Genomic DNA, 24195 nt, shown 5'->3' on the forward strand with positions numbered 1-24195 from the left:
CTGTTTTGTCTTTGGTTGATCCATATTTTTCTTGGCGGTGTCATCCTCCGGCGTCGAACAACTAGCTGACACCATTGTCGACGTGTGAAATATTCCAACTCCAACGGAAGTAGAAAATCGAATTCCAACAGCAATAACAACAGGGATTAACAAATATAATAAGTTTTACAGTCAAATTAAACGTAACAATAACAAGAAAAAATAACAGAGCGCAAAGAACAAAACCAAAAAGACTTCGAATGTCTTATAATGGAGTAATTATTTATTTTCAATTTTTACAAAAATAAAAACAAAAAAGGCTGAACATGGGGAGGGGGTGACGGGATGGTCTTCGCTGACTAATACTTACTAATCTAACCTAACTAGTTCCTACTTTCACTCTACTTTCACCACAATACCACATTCACACTATACATCCATCAGCGTATAAATCCTTCAGCACTCACCATAAGAACATCATACCATGATAACCTAATTAAAACTCATAAGAAAAAAGGGAGGGAAAACAAAATTTTATATACAAAATAGAAATTAAATATTTACAATGTTGGTAACAAAAGACCCCAATCCCGTTACCAAACTGTGGCAGATCCGCCGATTCGTCAGTCGAAAAGGTGATGCAGGCCCGAACACTTTATTAGCAACACCGCTTACGAAAACTTCAAAAGGGAACCTGAATCTCTGGCGAATCAAGCGATCTGTCACCTAATTGGGAATGGTCTGCAAAAAAAAAAAAAATAAAAACATTTTTTTAAACGAGGCAAACAAAAGCCGGGGCCTAACGATCTCTATCACAAACTAGCAAGGTTATGAACACAAAAGCCTACAAAACTGGTCCTTAGACTAGCTTTAAACATGACCTGCTCTTGACTTAAAAACACGTCAAAGCTGACATTCGTTTTTGGGTCTCAAAATTCTTTGCCTAAGGCACACTCAAGTACCAGTCAATGCTTGCTCCTCTCACACGGCAGACATGCTCAAAAGACAACCACCTTTCAACAAAGCAGACGAAGAGAGTCTAACCCTCTCGGCCTTGATACGAACCTTCAAATGATGACGAAAGATTCGTATAAGGTCGAGAAGAGCGAACTCCTCAGATTCGTAGAAACACTCCCATACGTGTGTTCCAAATCACATCTCTCATAATAGTTAGCAACAATTCTTTTCTAAGCCTATCAATTGTCAGGTGCCGAATGGCTACAAACATTGATAGGAACCAAAGTAGGTGACGATATGTTCAGTATGCGAACCATAAGACCCGTAACAAACTCAACAGCGACACCACGATGCGACAATAAACGAAGGCGTGACACAAATCTCGACCTCATCGCCGCACCGTTTACAAATAGGCGAAATTGCCAAGCTAGCTGAATGAAGTCTCTTACCGACCCAGAGAGCATCTCGAATTACCAGCCATGCCAAGGAGGCCTCATCATTAGTGAGACACCCCGACTAAGGCGCCCAAGGCCAGATTGAGCAGAGCTGTCCCTTCGTCAAAGGTAGCCTCTCACCGATAACATCCATTACGGATACCCGCACTAAAACCCGATATAATGCCTTTCGGGACAACAGCAGAGCGTTGGAAAGGCTTTTCTTCACTCTTGAGAGAAACTTAAGCGCGCGCCGGCACTCACGATAGAAGGGGCATTCACCTCGGGACAATCTGTGTGCCTCCCCCTCGGCCTCGTGCACCCCCCAAAGCTGGAAAGGCTTTCTTGGTGTCCTCCATCCCCTAGGTTGTGTGCACATTGTATCTAGGTAGTAGAGCCGTAGCGTTTGGAGCCGAATTCCCGTTTGGCATACCTAGACCGCCTTCAGAAGGATGGAGATAACAGATATCGCGACAGAACATAGGGGCCTTTCCAAGCCATAAGAAGTTGAAAAGAGCCCTCTGCAGATATAGTAGAGTATCTAACGGGATTATAAGAACTGATACACGATAAATAAATTACATACCTCCGCTCTTCCCTTTAATGAAATTTTTCTATTGATCCACAGCGCGGCTGCAGACCGTACCGCTTTCAGAACCTCCGACCAATTTTTCTCCAGCTGGAGATCAGGACCAAACTAGATGCAAAGTCCGTCGCTCCAACTTAAGGGTCCTTGAAGGGGCATACCCCTCCAGACACCAATGGGCAAACCCGAAGATTTGTCGCAGTTAATTTTGGCCCCTGTTACCGTTTCATACAATCTGATTTCTACACCGACCACACTAATCTCAGCACTGCTCGTTACAAGCACAGTTACGTCGTTGGCATAGGCGGTGTACTTTATCTGGCAAAGCGATTCCGCGTAGGACCGGATTCACCCTTAGCCTGCGCAAAAAAGGCTCGATCACAAGCACATACAGCATTGGTGATAACAAGCACCTCTGGCGAATTGAATGTGTCGACCCCTTTCCCATTTACTTCTACCATCACCGCGGGGTTAGCATAGAGAAGATGAACCCAGGAGCGAAATCCCAGACCAAAACCGGCTGCCGACAAAACAGCCACCAAGTACAGATGGTTAACCCTATCGAAGGCTTTGGACTGATCTAAATTGATCAGCGCGGCGTCAGTGTCGACTTTTTCAATCATCAAGCGTATCGTGTGCAAGTTGTGCTGAATTGCCCTGCCCTTCCCGGCACACGTTTGGTCGGGGCTAATAAGACGAGCCAGAACAAGCTGCAGACGATTTGCTAGAATCTTGGCCAAAATCTTTAACTCAGCGTTAAGCATCGTTAAGGGCCGATAATTGCCTATCCCATCCCAACCATCTTTGTATTTGCGAACAAGTTTTACGACACCCATGGTTAAGGTACTTGGGGATTGAGCCGTTCCTAAACCATGAGTTAAATAAAACCGTCAGCAAGGGAACAAAGATGTGCGACAACCTCAAATACACTTCACTTCGTAGGGCAGAACATCAAACCCCGGATACTTATTCAGGCCGACCCGTTTTAAGGCTTCATTGACTTCATCCTCCGTTATGCCACCTTCGTACCTAGCTGCCTCGGTCGTCGAAAGACGAAGAGGTCAACCAAATATGTGTCGAACTGTTCTAATGACAAACCGGGTACCATGGAAAAAAAGCTCCTGGAAATGAGACCTAAACGCCTCAAGTACATTCTAGTTTGTGGTCACGGTACGCCTGTCCGGCAATGTGACACAGGCGATATTCCTATCAGCAGCTTGCTGAAATTCCTCTGCACGCGGTTCAGCGGCCATGTTTGTTGCTTCCTGGGGCATTCGTTTTAATCTAGCCCTAATCACTAAAGCTTGGTGCTCCTTTTCAGTAAGGGAGGCAAGCTCAGCCTTAATTATATTAACGCTAGCACTATCCCCCACCTCCATCACCCGATCTAATCTAGACTCTAGTGTCGCTTTAACTGCCCTAGATTCTAGGTTAAGTCTTTTGCTAAAGTTGGCAGAAAAGGACCTAATGGCGTTCCAATCGCCCGCTAAGATAACCGTTCGAGAAGTATCGATGAACTGCTCCAGTCGCCGAAAGTTAACCCTAACTCAAACTGGCTATTGGGTACATAAACCCCGATAAAACGAAAAGCCCGTCCCTTTATGGTAACATTCAAAACACACAGTCTTCCCTTCGGATTCATGTAACACGGGTCACACGACGCACCTTATGACCTTTTAAATAGACAGGAAACCCCTCTCGGGTAAGAATTAAAGTACGCTGAGTAAGCACTAAAAGTGTAGACAGCGCAGGAAAATGATCACCAGGAATAAGTTGGGTTTCCTGAACTCAACAAATATCCACCCCAAGGTGCTGTAGGTCGAAACTCAAGCAATTTTCGCGAGTCGGTCCTTAGCGCACGGACATTCAAACTAGCAAGCTTGAGATCCATGATTGTGTCTTAGGGTTGAGAACTAGAAACGAACATCGCGGACGTAAGCGTGCCGATGGCTCTCGTGAGGGAATAAGTAACCATTATAGTATCGATGATTCCGTCACGAGAGATACCGCCGACATGCGAAGGGTATGTTAATTTGTCTATCCTATAGAAGGAGGGATGCATTTTGACAGGGATCCGCCCCACACAACATTTTCTTAAGTTCTTAATGTCCATTTCTTAAAAAATGGTTAAGAGCACTGCTAGATTAAACGACTTAATGGCTTCTTCCAGCAGTTCCCATAGGTCCTTATCCTCCTCCCTTTTTCCTATGACCGTGAGTACTCTCTTGGCGTTGGGAAAATTCGAAAGATCGTCAATTGGTTTAACAGCCCCTCCCTGAACTTTAATAGTTTTGATAAATCGACCTCCTTGAAGTAAACGCATTATTAATTTGGAGATCGCTAATCTTACAGCTCTCTCACAGAAAAGTATTGTGATCTTTCATTCTTGTCCCGGGAGGGGATTGTTTCAGTATTCATTGGGGTAGCAGGTGGAGTCTCTATGGGGATACAGAAGGGATAATGTGCGGTTTAGCTGACGTGGAAGGGACAGGAGGAAGGTTTCTTGACAGGGCTTAGAGGGATTAGTTTGGGGAGTTTCTGAAGGGCAGGAGATGCGACAGGAGGAGGTATTATTTTAGACGGTGAACATGTTTTGGATTTCGTGGGTATCTGGGTGATGGGGTTTCATGGACGTTGAGGAATGGTGGTCTGTTTAGGAGTATGGGATTGAGAAGTGCTGGGGGATATGGGTGTTTGTCTTTGTGCATCTTGTTTTTTTTTTTTTTGTTTTTTTTTTAAGATTTACAAGCAATAAAATCCTCAACGTTAATATCTTTAGTGGTTTACTCAAGTTATTGCTTGAAGCGACCCCCGTCACCTCCATTGCAGTATTTACGGGTATATCCACAGAAATCTGTCTAACAGAAGTAGCCATAGCCATACAGTTTAGAAAAGCGTCGAAAAAGAAAAAAAATCCAAAAACTGTTAAAAATAACAGCAAAACACAAACAAAAGAAACAGGAAAACAACTTGATAAAAAATCCAGCTTCAAAACAGTAACGTTGATAACAATAACAATGACGAGAAGAAGAAGAAGAACAACAACAACAACAAAGATAAGAATTAAAATTAGAAGCAGAAGATCAAAAGAATACCTTACCAAAATAACAATGCCTTGAAATGGGGTAGTGACTTAATTGCTGCCCATTTCCGAAATATTTGGCACAAGGCCTAGAAAGTGGGAATCTAAAGCAAGCTCCCCTAAAAGAGGAGCCCTCTTGCAATTGCAAAACAGGCCTGAATAACCCGTTGGCATTCCTCAGGCAACAAGCAATAAACTTGCCCCATCCGAAAGCTCGGTGGCAAGGCCTGGGAGGGTTTACCTCCTGGGTGATACGTAGACAGTATACCTCACTCCGACAGGTACAGGGCCGGTTCCCGGCCCCCTCACCGGTCGGGCTGAGTGTCAAGAACGGGTCCTTGACGTGTACTACTACCCCGTCTCTCTTCAGCCGCAGCCAATTAAATGAATTATGGATTTTATAAAACACTAGCAGGGGTACCCGGCGTTGCCCGGGTGTTTGTAGGTGTGTGTGTGGTGTTAAATAAAAAAGAAACCGGGGGGGGGGGTAGGATCGAAGCCGAACCCCTGAGGCGAAGTTTGAAAATAAAATCGGCCAGCCAGAATGTTAAAGATGTTTGAAAGTCGTCGAGCGTTACGACGACGACGTTGTAAGCATTGTTATAAGCGAAGTAAGAAAAGAAAACAACGTTTTAATTAAGCGGGGGGGGGGCATAATCAAAACATTAAAAAAGCACAAAAAAAATCTAACGCAACGCAAACAAACGTTGAAAACAGAAAAAAAAAAACGTGAAAAATGGCTTAAATGAGCCTGTTTCGATATTAAAATTTAAAAAATCGGTGGATACCCGGATGTCGCTAAGAATAAGCGAAATAAATAAAAAAAAAAGAAAAAAACCAGGAAAACGAACGTTATGTGAAAAATGGCTTAAATAATACAGGGTTCAATATTTAAATTTAAAAAATCGAAAAAAAACAAACATCTCACACCAGGATTCGAACCCAAAAGGTTCATTCAGGCAATAAGCAAACGCGTTAACCAACTGCGCTAAAGCGACGGAGATGAAGTTTACTCGGTTTTTCAACTATTTATAGTAAATCAGGTCACGACGTCATGACGTCATCTGACGCACGCGTAGAATCGGGCATCGTTACGAGAAACCCGTTTTTGTTGACCCCCCTCCCCCCTGTGGAAAATTGTCGATTTCGGGGTGAAAAAGTTAACTTTTTGGGCCAATTTTTCGATATTTTTCAAGCGAAGGATGGGGCTTCGATATGATACCGAGTTTGTGAATTTTCGTCGCGTCTGTCGAAAGTTTTTAGGAGACACACAAACATACACACATACACACACACAAACAAACAAACATACATACATTTTCGCTTTTATATATATAGATGATTGATCGTAAAAATGAGATAAAAATGATCATTCCTGATCCATCAATGTCGTGTTAATATTATCGATGATACAACCCCACAGATGAAATTAGTTAAAGGGAGGGAGTTAGCCCTAATCACGTAAGCTTGTTCCTCCTTTTCCGTAAGGGAGGCAAGCTGAGCCTTTATTATATTAACCCTAGCACTATCCTCCTCCTCCACCGCCCGATCTAATCTAGACTCTAGTGTGGCTTAAACAGCTCTAGATTCTAGGTTAAGTCTTTTGCTAAAGTTGGCAGAAAAGGACCTAATGGCGTTCCAATCTCCCGCTAATCGTCCACGCTGGTAAAAGTGCGTTGAGAATGGTGGTAACTATGTAGAAAGATAAGTTCTTGAGCACAAAATATTGCTCGGTAAAATGGCATAACTCTCGTCTTCATAGCTCTTAAACAGTTTTTTTGTTTATAGTTAAAATTAGAAAGGCTTATCTTTGAAACGAACCTCGTGTGGTTGGATAGCAGAATAAGATTGTGGTTTTTATTAACGATTTAATGACGGACATTACTTATGTGTCATCATGTTTTGAAAAGTTGAAACTGATAGACTCCGCATTTAATCACTCGAATAAAGGTTGATATGCCATAAAGCAAAATGAACACAAATTTAAGCGTTTGAACGTTTTTCGAAGCATCGATACGCGTTATAAATATTAATAACAAAAAAGATGAAGAAGAAATAAAACGATGCAATCGTTACTCACCTCTGGGTTCACATGATCAGCGATAACTGTACCAATAAAAATGAGCGCGAAAGCACAAACTGATCCACTTTTTTTCATGTTTGTCTTTTTGAAGTTTTTGTAGACATTTTAACATTGGATAACTTAATTATCGAATACGGCTACAACGTTCACTCGTTTGTCTTTGGTATAAAATTCTTGTTGCTTTAAATATGAAAAAATGTATATGAATTTTTATATCATCGATTAATAGTTTCAGTTAAAAGTTAGTAATCTGCGTCTTGCTAATAACGTTTTTTTCTTGTTTTTAAATAAATAAGTAAATAAATAACTATTGATTTTTCGTCCTTACGTTTCGTTTTCAAAGTTGATTTCATTTTTCTGTAGTTAATCCATCTGTTAATGTACAATAGGAAAAAGAAAACAACAAAAGAGGCGTGGCCTCTTTTCCTGACATATAAATGACACGTTGAAAGTAGAAACGACATGCAATCCAAAGACGTGGCTTAAATGACTTCATCAAAATTATCCTATTAGAGTTTCAACACGGTACACCAGGCTTTTTCGTTTTATCGAGGTGAAGTATGATCTACATTTCTGGTAGCTAACGCTCCCATGCATTACCTTTATTACATGTGCGTTCTACAAAAATCACTTTCATTTAGGATGTTTGCAACCTTCACGTTGTCCCTTGTAACGCTACCGCTTGAGCAGAACTTCGGTTCCTCGTCGGTGTAGCTAGCCCTAGTCGAGTATATATCTAACACAGTAAGACACAGTTAATCAACCAAAAACCACATCACTTTATATAAAAGCATATAAGATATCAACGGATACACAATCGAGAGTGAAAACAATGAAATGAACATTGTAACATTTTAATTGTAGCATTTATTTTTATTTTTTAATCGATGTATGATTGAATGCTCTTATATTCATAATACCGTTTTATTGTACCTTCATTGGACAGGAAATTTACAGCACGTATGTGAAAAAAATTCCTTACCTAGGGCGGGTAATGTACAACACATATTTAAAAGTTTCTGTTGTGCTAAATTTTCGGTATGTCACAGGTATGCCGCAGTTAAGAGTGTGTTTGTTTTTACATCAGAGTTCTCTAGTGGAGAAGAACCGGATTTTTTATATGGATGTCATACTACTCGAATATATTATATGATTTTCGATTTTGATAACTTATGTATGTCACAGATAAGAATTTCTTTGTTTTTCATATGGGTACTTCACTGTACAAGTACCTTATTTCCTGGGTAGGATACTGTAGAAGTACCATTTTTTCTTATTAAAAATGTAAAAACTCGATACTTTTAAGTAATTTTCTTTTGTGCTAAATTTTCTGTACGTCTAGAGTAAGAATTTTTTTTTATTTCATCTATTGCTATAGTGAAGAAGCACCTTATTTCTTATTTAAAAGTCATGCTATTCGATTATATAACGTGATTTTCGGTTTCAATGATTTTATGTCACAGGAAGGATTTTATTTGTTTTTCATATGGGTACTATACTACACAATTGCAAACTTTCAAAGAAATTGTATCCATGTATAATGCATATGTAATATTACATAGCATAAGTGAATCTTTCAATGAAAACTTCGTTTCTTGAGCAATAGCTCTTGACATATCAAAGGCCTTTGATAAGGTATAGCATGAAGATCTATGTCACAAGACTGCTAGCTATAAAATAGCTGGCCATATCTCCTTGATTATTAAATCCTGTCTGTCTGATAGGCCTTTAAGAGTAATCGTCGATTAGAAGAAATCAGAAGCTCATAGTATCAATGATGGCGTCATTCTGGGTTCCATTTTGGACCCAATTCTCTTCCTGATCTTCATCAATGATCTCAAATCACATTCTTAGATCACACGTAGTGACATTGTGACACGACAATCTATGGCAACACTTCAATGGTTCTTTCTTCTGATCTTACGCACATGGTGCAATAGGGAAAAGGGTGGTTGGTTAATTTTAATGCATCTTAAACCAAGCTTCTCTCTGTTCTATCATGATCGTTCTGACCTCCCTTAGGCCCCAATTAAAATGAATGGCTCCCGACTTAGGGAAGATGCATGTTTTAACAAGCTTCTAAGACTAACCTTCATTCCTGACCTAAAATGGAACGAATACATCAGATCTGTTGCCATGATCGCCCCAGTAGGTATGCCACTGCCGATGCAATCCTCTGTCCGTAGAAGAACCAAGTACGTTCCATAATGGAGTACTGTTGTAACATATGAACATGAGCTGCTTGGCCTCGATAGAATTCAAATCCGGGTTCCAAAAATTTGTAGATAATACACTTTTTCTATACTGCATCATCTTTCGCACAGAAAAGACGTTGCATATTAACCATGACAAGCGATAAAAGATAGACTGTGTCAGCCAGTTGGGTGAGTGGTGACCCTGCCTAATTATTATGTCTGTAAATTAACACACACACACACAAACACACACACACATATATATATAAATATATATATATATATATATATAATTAAACAGACTGCTATCAAAGCTCACTACTCTAAATTCGGCATACTGCTGTCAAGCTCACTCCCTCAAATTCGACATACACTGCTGTCAAACCTCATTGCTACGAAAACGGAGTTTTTAATATAAAAAGAACAGATGAATGCTTTATATGAACATTGTAAATAGTTAGGTGAATTAGAGAAAAGTTTGACTGTACAAATTATTTCTTTTCAACAGATGTTAAGAAAAACAGAAAACATACTTCCATCATTAATTATGCAAAAAAAATAAAGTGGAAAACTTTCTGTTATTAATGTTTGCACAAAAATAAATACAGTAAACTTCGCTGAGGTGTTAACATATGCTGCATCTTAAAAGTTGATTCATGCTGACAATTAAATAAAATAAACGTCTAAAAATTAGTAAAAATAAGTAAAATCATGATTGACGGCTCTTGGGGGGGCAAGTAAGTAGGAACAGCACAATAATTTGTGTAAAATAATTAATATTCAAGAAATTGTAAACAATAACAAAAATACCTGATACCAAATGCAGTAAAATTCAAGTATCTTTTATAAGTGCTGAAACTGTGTTTAAGTTATTTTTATTTCATTTCTTTTATTAAAAGTTGTCTTTCCAACAATTAACTGGTTGCATGTCGTTTAACCATTGGGGACTTCACTCTTGGAAAATTGTATAAAAAATCTATGACTATCACTAACTCTAAATTTGGGAGTGCAACTCGAACTTAGGGTTAGTGGTAGATAAGTCATTTGTTCGGTGTGTCAGAAATTTCGTGAAAAATATTGAATAATTCCAACACGTTTTCCAAGCTTATAACTCCTCGAAAAATGTAATTCAAATCCTAATTTTTTTTTCAATTAAAGGGGCAAGAACCAAGGTTTCATTTAAAAAATGAAACAAAAAAATAAACAATGTGTTTTTTTAAAAAAAAACAAGGTTTTAAACTTCGGAATTTACATGTACAGGGGTGTCAAAAATTCATACAAACATTCTGATACACCTAGTCATTTGTTTACAACTTTTGGGAAATTAAGCCTCCTTACCCCTTAAGCGTTTATTATTATTTTTTTTATTCACTGTATAAAATCCACTTTAAATAACATTGTGGCACTATTTCCTTGTGCCACTGTTTCTAACACACTCTGCAGCATGGACGGGTGGTAAATTGTCCATGAGCGTAGAGATACAAAGAAACCCCTTCCCATAATTCCCTTGCTATCTTTCTGTCTCTTTCCTGCACGACCACCATGATGTGAGGACGCATATTTTGTCTCTCCGTAAATGAGGGGGGCACCCCCTCCCTCAACACTAGTTAGGGTAGTTTAGTTAGCTTCGAAAAGCCTATTATCCATTTTTAATCGTAAAAATGAATTGTAAATTGTTTTTTGTAATATATATTGTATTTCTAATGTAAAATAAAATAGTTAGTCATACCTTATGTATATTACAATTGTGTCGCGTGTCATTTTTCTTGTGTCTGCCATGAATGCCTTCATAAATGTCTGAAGTCGAAAGGCGGCCCTGAGGACAAAGAGATGAAGATTCCCATCAGAACGCCACCAGGGTGAAGAGATCATCTTGAGAAAAGAAAGGAGCCACACCCAGATCCAACATCTCAGGTATGATTTTCTTCTTGCTATTCAGACCCTAATGACTGGCCCATCTTCATATCTTCATGAGACCGCTTTAAGACATTTACTGTAACACGTCTGTCGGTCACACCTCCGTGACCGGCTGATCGTGGTATAAATGTTGCCTTAAGACGCAGGATTGACCCTGGTTAATTACCAGACGGATCTCGTCGCATCTGTATCGCAGTATAAATGATGCACTATGACCAAGACATATTGTTTCCCAGCATGGAAATAATTTCGACTCTTAAACCCACGGCACAACCAAAAATAATGACCACTAGACGAATCGAATAAAAAAAAAATGGTCCACGGTCTTTAAAAACGGAAAAAAAACTATTATTTCTGGCAAAATTTTTAAAAAATGGCAGACCAGTACACACGCGCACAAAAAAAAAAACGCACTCAAAAAGAAAATTCAGAACCTGAACAAAAAATTGTCTTGCACCTACAAAAAAAAAAAACGGTTTACAAAAGATCGATTTAAAAAAAAAAAGAGTATTGAAAGTAACCCTTCGAAAAAAAAAAGTAAGAAATGTGTCCCACACAAAAAAAAAAAAAAAAAAAAACAGAGATGAGAAAAAAGTGTCTCTAGAATATGCAATATCTCTTTCTCTCTCACGCTTTCTCTCTTTCTGTCTCTCTCCGGATATATATCGATATGTGTGTATATCTATGCATCTTGTTATTACATGAAAAAAAAAAAGAAAAAAATCCTTCAAACACGAAGCTCGAAAAATAAATTTTAAATAAAAAAAAGGAAAGAAAATAAAGGATACCTAACATTTTTTATCTGATCTTTATTTCAGGTTTATAAAAATATAGGACTTTTTAAAAAATTCTTTTGACTTTGCAAGTGTTAGATTCAGATTTGAAAAAATAGAACTTTTACATTACATTTTATTCCATGAACAGTTGATGTGTTTATTTTTCAGGTTAGGTAACAATTAAAGCTGAAACATAAGGGGACATTTTTTTTGAATTGATAATGTTTCTTTTATTGATGTTTTGTCTGTTTAAAAAGAAAAAAAAATGTTACTGGTAAAAAAAAATTGGGGTTAGATAATATGAAAGATTTGTGTTTGAATGTATTTTACAAAATTGTTCCAAATAAGATTGTTTTTCTATTTTCTTATTTTTTTTTTTAAACTCGTAGAAATGTTTAATGTCTACCTGTCACTCATTTTTTAAAACAATGGCCGCACATGGGAAAGATAAGCGAAGATGACCTCGTCATGGTGTTTGCGAGGGTGTTGAGGAATGGGTGGTAGAACAATGCTATCTGCCTCTCTCTCTCTCTTCTTCTCTCTATCTTTCTCTCTCTCTCATTCCCTTACCTTTTAGGGTCTATGAGGACGAGAGAGAAAATTGTCGAATAATTTTTTGTTATTACGTAATGATATCATGAGGGTGGTAGGGTGTGTAATGGCATCGCTCTGTCTCTATCCCCTTCTTTTCCCCCTCAGTCTCTTTCTCTACTCTTGCGTTTTAATGATTGTATAGCTAAACCCCCATGGCTGATTGCAGGAGGGCATATAATAACGAATTAACTTGGAGTTTTTTAAATTTTTCTACCAAGTTTAAAGAACAAAATTATTTATGCTTCGTTAAATTACATTAAATGATGTCTTCAATTGGTTTTTATTAAAAATAAAAACTGAGACGATTATTCAAACAGCACTTAAAGTACTTTTTTGAAGTCTTCGAGTGTTTGGAAAAGCCAACTGTTACATGATTACGTTAATTTTTTAAGAGTTCTCTGAAATGTTCATAGTTTTTCTTAAAGAAAAATTACGCTATTACATTTCGAATATTCTCTGAATTTTTAATAATTTCTAAGGAAATATTGTTTGACTAACGAAAGAAATTTTCCTGAACTCTAGATGATTTTAAGGAAGAATTATTCGAGCAAATTCTTTAATTGAAGGTTTATTTGAAATTGGACCGTATGATAGGGGTCCCTGAAATATTGACTGAGGAGTATATACGTAAAATTGAATTAATTATTAAGAAAAAAAAAAAGATTTCCTCAGTCTAGAAAGATCTCTCTTTAATTGAAACTTTAATTTTTTCGAGCTGTTAACTATACAGAACTGGTCGTTAACTAATGTGACTCCCAGGTGTGGCGGGAGTTTATTAATTCGAAATAATCCTTGTGAGTGAGTTTAGGAAAAGAATTGCTTTTAAATGATAAAATAATTACTTTGGAAAATAAAGTTAATTAACGTGAAATATTTCTGAATTCGAAATGACCTTGATAATGACCTATAAGAAGAAATGATTTTTAAGAATCAATTAAATAACTTTAAATGTACACTGAATTTTAAAAATAATAATTACGAAATGAAAAATTTGGGATGTTTCTGAATCTCATTGTGAAGGGTGAATTGATTCAAAATGAATTGTCTATGATCTTTTCGGAAGATTAATTTTAATAATGAACCAAATGTTTGGAATAATTTTTGAATTGTATTACGAAAAATGGGTCTATTCGAAGTTTATGACCTTTTGAGAAGATTGGTTTTTATAATAATAAATGAATTACTTTGGAAAGAAGTTAACTAACATAAATTGATTTTAACGATGAACCAAAATACTTGAAATAATTTTTAAATTTTGGAATTAAATTTTAATGATCTTTTGTAAATCAAGTTTTGAAAAAATACACATACTTTTTAAATGTACCCTGAAATTTGGGAAAAAGTTAATTATGAATGTAATAACTGAAATGCGTTTGCATTGTGTAAACAAATTCTAATTGTGACCGAGGTGCTCTGAAATGATTTTTTAAAAAATGTTTTCTTTTTAAGAAAAAAAATTGTTAACACCCTATTTCATTGATTTAATGTATACCAGGTTTCTGAATTGTTTATTTTTGGAAATTTTTTTCACCCTAATTGAGTATTCTAACTCATGAAGGCTGAGTGCCCTTCTTAATTAATTCTTTATATAATTAATAAATATTCCGTGGTGGATAGTTTTTATTGGTCGCTCGGCGGCAGACTCCTTGCTCTAACAGAATTAATTGGATTAGAACCTCTGAAGACCAAGGTTTTACTAAATCCATATAGGTCGGCGTGATGAGGTCACGTAACCCCGACTTATCTAAAATACATTATACTGGTTGCTGAAGAGAGCGTAAGTCCAGTAACTGAAGTAATAACTTGGAATACATATAGGGCGGCGTGGTGAGGTCACGTAACTCCGACTTGGTTAAAATACATTATACTGGTTGCTGAAGGGAGCGTAAATCCAGTTACGAAAATAATGTTATGCAGACTAAATTAAAAAACGTATAGGTCGGCGTGATAAACTCACGTAGAATCCGGCTTAGTGAAATATGTATAGGTCGGCGTGATAAACTCACGTAGAATCCGGCTTAGTCAAATACGTATAGGTCGGCGTGATAAACTCACGTAGAATCCGGCTTAGTCAAATACGTATAGGTCGGCGTGATGAACTCACGTAGAATCCGGCTTAGTCAAATACGTATAGGTCGGCGTGATGAACTCACGTAAAATCCGGCTTAGTCAAATACGTATAGGTCGGCGTGATGAACTCACGTAGAATCCGGCTTAGTCAAATACGTATAGGTCGGCGTGATGAACTCACGTAAAATCCGGCTTTGTTAAAAAATATTATACTGGTTGCTTAACAAAGTGTAAATCCAGTAACTGAAATCGTGATGTCATTGCCTCGATGGAGGGCGAGGATGATTACCCTCTCTGGTATTTGAAGCAGTATACCAGTCTACCAGGAGCCTGGTGGAAAAAGATAACTTGCTTTACTGAGTTCCTAATGGAACGTACAGCATGGGGACATTGATTGCTGACGGCCGGTTGACGCACCATTCACGGAAAATTAAGGACTTCTGAAATTTATGAATACTCATAAATTTCGGATTGCATAGGGAGGGATGTGGCACTATTTCCTTGTGCCACTGTTTCTAACACACTCTGCAGCATGGACGGGTGGTAAATTGTCCATGAGCGTAGAGATACAAAGAAACCCCTTCCCATAATTCCCTTGCTATCTTTCTGTCTCTTTCCTGCACGACCACCATGATGTGAGGACGCATATTTTGTCTCTCCGTAAATGAGGGGGGCACCCCCTCCCTCAACACTAGTTAGGGTAGTTTAGTTAGCTTCGAAAAGCCTATTATCCATTTTTAATCGTAAAAATGAATTGTAAATTGTTTTTTGTAATATATATTGTATTTCTAATGTAAAATAAAATAGTTAGTCATACCTTATGTATATTACAATTGTGTCGCGTGTCATTTTTCTTGTGTCTGCCATGAATGCCTTCATAAATGTCTGAAGTCGAAAGGCGGCCCTGAGGACAAAGAGATGAAGATTCCCATCAGAACGCCACCAGGGTGAAGAGATCATCTTGAGAAAAGAAAGGAGCCACACCCAGATCCAACATCTCAGGTATGATTTTCTTCTTGCTATTCAGACCCTAATGACTGGCCCATCTTCATATCTTCATGAGACCGCTTTAAGACATTTACTGTAACACGTCTGTCGGTCACACCTCCGTGACCGGCTGATCGTGGTATAAATGTTGCCTTAAGACGCAGGATTGACCCTGGTTAATTACCAGACGGATCTCGTCGCATCTGTATCGCAGTATAAATGATGCACTATGACCAAGACATATTGTTTCCCAGCATGGAAATAATTTCGACTCTTAAACCCACGGCACAACAAAAAATAATGACCACTAGACGAATCGAATAAAAAAAAAAATGGTCCACGGTCTTTAAAAACGGAAAAAAAACTATTATTTCTGGCAAAATTTTTAAAAAATGGCAGACCAGTACACACGCGCACAAAAAAAAAAAAAACGCTATTCAGACCCTAATGACTGGCCCATCTTCATATCTTCATGAGACCGCTTTAAGACATTTACTGTAACACGTCTGTCGGTCACACCTCCGTGACCGGCTGATCGTGGTATAACATATTTGGAAATTAGAAAAATAAAAAACAGAAAAACTTTGTTTTAGCATGTTAAAAGTATTTAGGTTGGTAGATAATTAAATTCTAGTTTTTGGTTATAAGTTTTTTTTTTGCTGTTGTTTCTTGCTTAGATCGTATTTTAAACTAAACTACGGTTGGAATGCCCCCCTTAAATGTACTTGGAAAAATCGATTTTATAGCGAGATTTAAGAATGGTTAACCGAAAAAAAAGGTGAAAAACGAAAAAATAATCAATAAATAATGAGTTTATTTTATGTTTTAAAGTATTTTCAAGCGATTTTCTTCTTTATTAATCTAAAATTGCGGGTGTGTGGGTGAGCAATATCTCCAAATTTTTTAGAATTCCCCGCTAGATTGCAAACGAAATCTCCAGATCTAGCGGGAAAACAGCTAAATTGGAAAAACTGGTTTTCGTGACGGCAAGCGGTGATAAATAATTGTCCATAAAAAAATGGCCTATCGGTACAAAGAAAACCACCTATTTATTATAGAAAAATTAAGTATAATGTTATAATTAAAAAGAGATATATAAAAACACGCATAGGTACGGTAAACATATTATACCAAAATTTCGGAGCAATCATTTATTTAGTTATTTAGACTATTAATTACGAACGAACCAAGAGTTACATTTATATATATATATATATATATATATATATATATATATATATATATATATATATATATATATAGATTTAAATATTATGTGTCTTATTTGAAAGTTATTGTTCTCATATTTTGAGTTTACGTTTACTATTTAAAGATTATTATATTTTCTATGTAAATGTTATTATGTTTTTATTTAAAAGTTATATTTAGTATTTTTTACATGGGGGTCACTCAGGGATAAGGTTTATTGCGTGTACAGTAATCAATGAGATAGTATTGCAGTAATCATCAGTATTGGAGATTTGATAGAGTGTCTTACTTAAGAGGGCGGTTTGTTAGGAATTTGTTTATGTTGGACTTGAAGGTATCCAAAGTTGTAGTCAGGTGGGAAATAAGGCAAGCGGAAGACAGTTCCACAGTCGTGCTCTACTAAGAAAGAAGTTCTGCTCATGGAATCTACGTTTGGATTTAGGCACAGATAAATAGTGGGGAAAATTATTGACAGTAGTTTCAGCCAGACGGGTGTTTCTCGTGAAAGATTGGCGAGAGGGGACGAGAGATTGAAGCTCAGACGAGCACTTGCCATAGAAATAACGATAAAAAAAGATAGGCTCGCAACGTCTCTTCTGTGGGAGAGAGGCTGCAGGGAAGAGAAAAGGGCATCCCTCACTAAGCTACGAAGTCTATTTTGTACTCTGTCAAGGCAGGATAGGCTGTTTTTAGCAGCTTCAGCCCAGATGTGGCAGCAGTACTCCATCCTTGGACGTACTTGGCTTTTATATAGATAGAGAATTGCATCAGTAGTGAGATATCTTCTAGAGTGGTAGAAGGATCCCACAATTTTCCCAGCGTCCTTGGCAACAGATCTGATGTACGTGTTCCATTTCAGATCAGGAGTACAGGTCAAACCTAAAAGCTTGTCAAAACATGGAGCCTCCCCAAGACGAGAGTCATCCATTTCAATTGATGCCAGATGGGGATCAGAGCGTTAATGATGTAAAGATAGAAGCTTGGTTTTGGATGCATTAAAAATAAACAGCCACCTCTTCCCCCACTGTACCACGCGCTCAAGATCAAAAGAGAGAGAGAATTAGAGGGAACATTGTCATTTACGGCTTTTGATGTGTTGCCATAGATGGTTGTGTCATCAGCATAGATGTCAACGAATGGTTTAAGTATGTTTAGGGAGATCATTGATGTAGATCAGGAAAAGAGTTGGGCCCACGATGGATCCCTAAGGAACTCCAGCATTAATACTGTGGGCCTCTTATTTCTGCCCATCAACCACTACTCTTATGAACCTATCGGAGAGAAATGATTTAATGATTGAGAAAATATTACCAGTGATACCGTAGCTGGAAATCTTGTGAAGTAGGTCCTTATGCCATACCTTGTCGAAGGCCTTCGTATGTCAAGAGCAATTGCCCTGGAAAGGAAGCCTTTGTCAAAACATTCACTAATCCTATGAAATATAACTGTTAGCACATCTGCTGTAGATCTTGCGGAGCGGAAACCATATTGCATGTCACTAAGAAGGTTATTTTTGCTGGGGTGGTTGACTATTTCTTTATTTAATATGAATTCCAGCAACTTACTCATGACACACAGGAGACTTATTGGTCTGTGTTGAGAGGGATGTGACTTTTCACATCCATTCTTAAATACAGAGCATACTGATGAGGGTTTCCAGAGTGTTGGAAAGCACTTCTCGTTAAGTCAACGTTTAAACAGTTTTGTAAGTATGGGGGCAAGTTCTGGTTGAAGCTTTTTCAGCACTATAACTGTAATGCCGCCAGGGCTAGTTGCTTTACTGGAATCAAGGTTCTTGATTAGCTTGGCGAACTCCCGCACATATATTTGTATGTTGCATAGCGTGTTGTCTGTTATAGGAGGAAATACGGGAAATTGGGCTTCGTCGCATAGGGTAGAATTAGCTGCAAAGTTCTTGGCAAATATTTTGGCCTGCCTAATGCTGACGAGATGACCTCAGGTCCATTGATGAGGGTTGGGATAGAACGCACGCTTCTGTTCAGGATCCTGTTTGCTATTTGCCAAAACTGGTGGGGGCCAAGCCGCTGCTCAGCTACTTTGGATTTAACGGACTGAGCATATAGCTCTCTTACATTTTATTACTCTTTTACAGTGATTGCTGACAGTCCTGAAAGCAGCTTTAGTCTCAGTACATCTATTACGTTGGTAGCTATGGAAAAAGTGATTTCTGTGCGCTATGGCAGCAGCACATTCTGGGGAGAACCATGGCTGGCTGTTAGGTTTTGGTTGGAAATTTTTTTGGATGGTATGAATCGGTATATGCCTACAATTAACCATTCGGTCAAGTCTGATACTATAGAGGACACACCCTTTTTAAACATGGTATGCAGAGTTAGGTCAGATATGAATGTACGGTAGCTATCCCAGTCAGCCATAGAGTATCGATATACAGTACGGTGGAGAGGTATGCCTGAAGATTTGTTACATTTCATTTTTATCTTAACGGAGTGGTCGGAGGATCCCAGTGGAGATAGAACGGAATATGAACATAGCTCAGGGGAAGTTCTGAGGAAAAGGTCTAGAAAGCTTGCATACTGACCGGTAGTATCGGGAACACGGGTGGGTTCGTGAACAATCTGAGTGAGATCATAGGCAGTGGCAAAATCATGACAGAACCTCCCCTCGTCATCGGTCTTATTTGAGTGGGTCAGCCATTCCACATTATGGACATTGAAGTCACCGCACATGTGAATGTTAGCTGAAGGATGAGCAGACAGGATGTGGTCAATTTTCTCAGATATGCTCTTAAAGATTGTAATACCACTGTTGTGCGGGCCATAGAGGGCAAATATAAATGCAGTGGTGTAAGCTAGTGCGACCCGGAAGCACATATAAGGTAAATTAGGGTTTTCTCTGGAAATATCCCTACCACATGGAAAGCCATCTTTAATGTAGGCACATATTCCATACCCATGGCGATCTTGGGGATCAGATTTAGATGTTAAGTTCGAGTATCCTTTAATTATGAATTTGTCTAGGGAAGTGGTTGGCCCTATGCCAGTTTCACTTAGAAAGAATATGTTCGGTTTCGTCTCCTGTAATTGTGCTTCAACCTCTTGAACGTTGGAACGTAGACCCCTGATGTTGGAGAAGGAATGGTAGTAGGGGTCTACGTTGAAGGATGGGGTTCTAGGTTTATTCGTGTTTTTTGGGGGGGATTTGTCATGTTGAGGTTTTGGGATTTGTGGAACAGGTCGATAGACTTGGTTGGAGGACGGAGAGGGAAAGTAAGAGAGAAAAAAGACAAGAAATTCTTTTTGTAGTACATGATAAGGTAAAGCCGTAACAATTACCCACTTGTATGGCATCGAGAGGACATACCAGAAACTACTGTATGGTCCAGAATCCATTCACCAAATGGCAATACAGAAGCCCCGGTACTTTGCACCTGCTGATAGGACAGCCTCCTTAGTGGTTAATCCAAGGTTCGGGTCCCTGACTATCAGGCGGATAACGTCAGCCCAGATGAAACGTTTTCCTCCAGCACCCTTACTAGTGACATGACCACAAGGATTTTCATAAAACAGAAGTTTTCCGACATCTCAGGCTACTGTTCACAAAGTACTACCGACCTGCAAAGCAGCTTTTTTCACTCTTTGTCAGAAAAATCAAACATTGAAAATGAGGGCTGAAGGACAAAAAAGGAGGAGCGAGAGTTACTGGAGCTGCCGATACCACATCCACATGCATTATCTACTCTCCATTAAAAAAATGTGAGAAGCACTTATCAATATCTACTTAGTATAAGTCAGTTGCCCCATTCCCAGTTTAGGGCAATACTTGAAGATAGTCTCCCCTCCCATGTTAATGCATGAATAATTTTGCTTTTATCTATCTGATGCCAGAACTTTCGACCATTCCAGCTCCACCCTATAGTAAATATGCTATAATAGAACTTTTATCAAATTGGAAAGTCTGGTTATTTTAACTCGTTTAAAAAACTGGTTAAGAAGGTAATACCTTTAGGGTTACGTATTAGGTTTAGACTAGCTAGAAGTAATGCATACTTTAGAGAGAGAAAAAAAAGCCGCGTGTTTTTAAGTTCAGATAATATGCAGGTATAATTTGGGAATTGTTCAATAGGAGACTTTTTTCTTTTTTTTATAGTTTTAAATATAGGAAAACAAGTATTGGTTAATAATAGTATGTTTGACAAAAAAGATTTAGGAAAAACAAAAGAAAAAAGAAAGATAAATAAAAAGAAAACGAGACAAATATTCAGGATTAACATCAAAGCTGGAATAAGGGAAAAAATAAAACAAAAGTTTGCAATACAAAGATGGTAGTAGACTTCAAAAGTTACGGATAGAAAAGTGACTTAGCTTCTTGAGTTCATAGCGTAAAAAGGGATGCTAGTCTGTCAGTCTGTTTTTATGCCGATATTTAAAGGGTATGTAGTATTTTAATATTATCTGTTTTATTTGAAAGTTATTGTATTCTTATTTTGAATTTATTATATTTATATATTTAACGTGGTTACGTTTACATTTTTAAAGTTATTATATTTTCTATGGATTTTTTTCTCGTGTTACAAAACATATCACCACTTGGACGTAAGGGGCTACTATTTGGCCATGTATAAGAAAGATTAACAAGATATTTTTTAATGTTACATTTAAACTTCTGCATGTCAGTACAGCCAGGGAAGCGGGCAGCAGGAAGGCAATTTCAAAGTCTAGCTGTTCGAGCGAAGAAACTTAGAATAGGAAGCTTTCTTGCATTTAGGGACATCAACAGTGAAGGGGTGAGATCTCATTGCTAAGCGAGTTTGTCGGGGATATATACGTCGAGGGGATACAAGTGAAACGAGTTCATCAGAACACATTCCATTAAAATATTTGTAAAACAGGCACAGGGATGCAACATTGCGGCGATGGGACAGGAGCTGAAGCTTAGTTGATAAAGTGGGAACGATTAAATTGACAATTTTTTTTTTGGACTTTATCTAAGAGGGAGAGACTAGTGGTAGATGCACCAGCCCAGATGTGGCAACAATACTCCATGAATGGGCGAATGTGATTATGTTTCTTATTTAAAAGTTATTATATTTTCAACTAGCAGGGAGACCCGACGTTGTCCGGTTGGAATGATCATCAACAAATTTTCTGCGCTCCATAGTTTTATTGTCATTGAAATCAGTGAAATCGACCATGTCTTAATCAAATCGATTGATCAATTTCTCCAGTTAAAGACCCCACCCCGCAGGATACCGGGAGTAAGCTTCACGTGTCTCTCCGCAATCACTTTGTCCGCAATGCATTGTATCTTGCATTTCACTGTAGAGAATTTACTATTGGATTTAAAAATTATCTGTAAATAATGGCTTCATAACGCATCATGATTGTGGAGCAAGGTCACCAATATCTTCCACGACGTTTAGTCGTCATAATATTTATTGCGTTTTGGTAATTCCATTAATTCCTGAAAGTATGTATTCATTTGCTTCCCCACTGAGCAAATTAGGCACAAAGCCGTTTTTTAATGTGGAGAGAGAGGGAGGGGGAAAGGGGACAAACTCCCTATGGGTGGGAAATGGGAGCTGGATAGTGACAATTGGTATGAAGGGTTGCCCCTACATTGACGAAGGTCTGATATGTGGAGTTACCCCCACATATGGTCTTTGCTTGCAGTACCTGTCGGAGCAGATACTACACTTTGATCTTGTCGCACACGATAACATATCTAACATAAAGAAAAGTAAACCAGTAAAAGACTTGACCATCATCTACTATTTTGATAAAGAGGTAATGCCTCGAAGTATTAAAACTGCACCATTTTACACACTAAATTTAGTAAGGCATAGTAATTATGGCGAGTGCTTGTTGACATTAGATTTAAAGACGATCATTTAGTTGAAAGAAAAGAAGTCTATTGATAACCTACACTCCTCCATCCCCTCTAACTACTTTAACATGCCTGGCTATCTCCCACTCTGTCGTAAGGACTCTGACAGACATATGCACGGACTTGGAGTCTACATTCGTAATGCCCTCCCGCTGACTAGAGAAACAAACCTAGAAACGGACGATCAAGCCTTTATGTGCTTTAGACTAAACGTACAACACAACATTAGCTACTTTTATTTTCTCTACCGCTCTCCCTCGACCCAGGACTGCACCATAATAAACAAAGTCTCTGACAGTATAGACACAGCACTCTCCCTCGACACTAGCGCCTAAGTCCATGTATTTGGTGACTTTAATGTTCACCACAAAAACTGGCTTGGATTCTCTACACACACAGATGCAGCGGGCAGCACAACACATAGTTTTGCTATATCTCACTCCCTATCACAAATGGTTACGTTTCCAACCCGTTTCCCTGACCAACAAGAACAACAAGCATCACTTCTAGATCTGTTTCTGACTACAGTTCCCGAGGATTGTACAACAAATGCTAACAGCCCAAACTGAAGAGTCCGTGCTCAAAACAACGAGATATTATAAAAAGGCTAACTGGAAAGCCATCAGAGATCTTATCAGAGATGCCCCATGGGGAAATATTTTTTCTCTTTCTGTCGAACAGTGCGCACATGAGACCACTGAATGGTTCAAAACAGCAATGGAAGCACATGTTCCCATGCGAAAATTTTATAGCAAGCCCCACTCTCCCCAATGGTTTACTTCGACTTGCGCAACTGCCATTGCTCAAAGGCAGCATGCATACCGCAGATTTAACCGACATAAGTCCAGTTCAAACAAACAGAAGTACATAGAAGCTAGAAATAACGTTAAGAAAGAAATAGCGACAGCCAAGAGAGAATTTACTGAAACCACTAAAAAACGCATCGAAGCACAAAAATTAGGAAATCGTGACTTCTGGAAAATCTACAACAGTGTAGTAAATAATGGGCAATCAACAATTCCCCCACTAACCAACAATCACGGGGTTGTTTGCTCAGCAACCGACAAAGCTAATATGCTTGCCAGCCGGTTTGCCTCGAACTCCACACTGGACCCTTCCAACCACCCCCTGCCTGACTTTCCTTTGCAGACAGACGCCACGCTAGACGATCTAAAAATCACCCCTGCTCAGGAACATGCTATCATAAAAAATCTTGACACTTCAAAAGCATGTGGACCTGATCTCATCCCAGCTGTGCTATTAAAAAAGTGCTCAGCCGAAGTAGCTCCAGTTCTCTCCAAACTCTACAACAAATGCCTTAATGAATCATGCTTTCCGGGCTGTTGGAAAACCGCTTCTGTGGTACCAATATTCAAGAATTCTAGCGAAAGAACTGACCCATCAAATTATCGCCCCATTAGCCTCCTCCCACTTTTCGCCAAAATATTTCAGACCATAATT

General features: G+C 38.4%; 1 protein-coding gene and 1 long non-coding RNA gene across 7 annotated transcripts in view; one reads left to right on the forward strand and one right to left on the reverse strand.

Moving 5' to 3' along the window:
• LOC145269479 (matrix metalloproteinase-19-like) overlaps positions 1–7495 on the reverse strand; it is a 65559-nt gene extending 58064 nt beyond the window's left edge. For all 6 annotated transcript variants that reach the window (XM_080125201.1, XM_080125199.1, XM_080125200.1 and 3 more), the window contains exon 1: positions 7119–7495. The gene's annotated coding sequence lies outside the window, so the exon portion shown is untranslated. The remainder of the gene's footprint in view (positions 1–7118) is intronic.
• Positions 7496–10717: 3222 nt separating this feature from the next.
• Positions 10718–15506, forward strand: LOC145269480 (uncharacterized). Its single transcript, XR_013865068.1, has 2 exons — positions 10718–14327; positions 14436–15506. It is a non-coding gene; the product is annotated as an uncharacterized LOC145269480 (long non-coding RNA).
• Positions 15507–24195: the final 8689 nt, after the last annotated feature.

This window comes from Euprymna scolopes, chromosome 45 (genome assembly GCF_053919585.1).
Source record: "Euprymna scolopes isolate OS-2025 chromosome 45, ASM5391958v1, whole genome shotgun sequence".
Lineage (NCBI taxonomy): Eukaryota > Metazoa > Mollusca > Cephalopoda > Sepiida > Sepiolidae > Euprymna > Euprymna scolopes.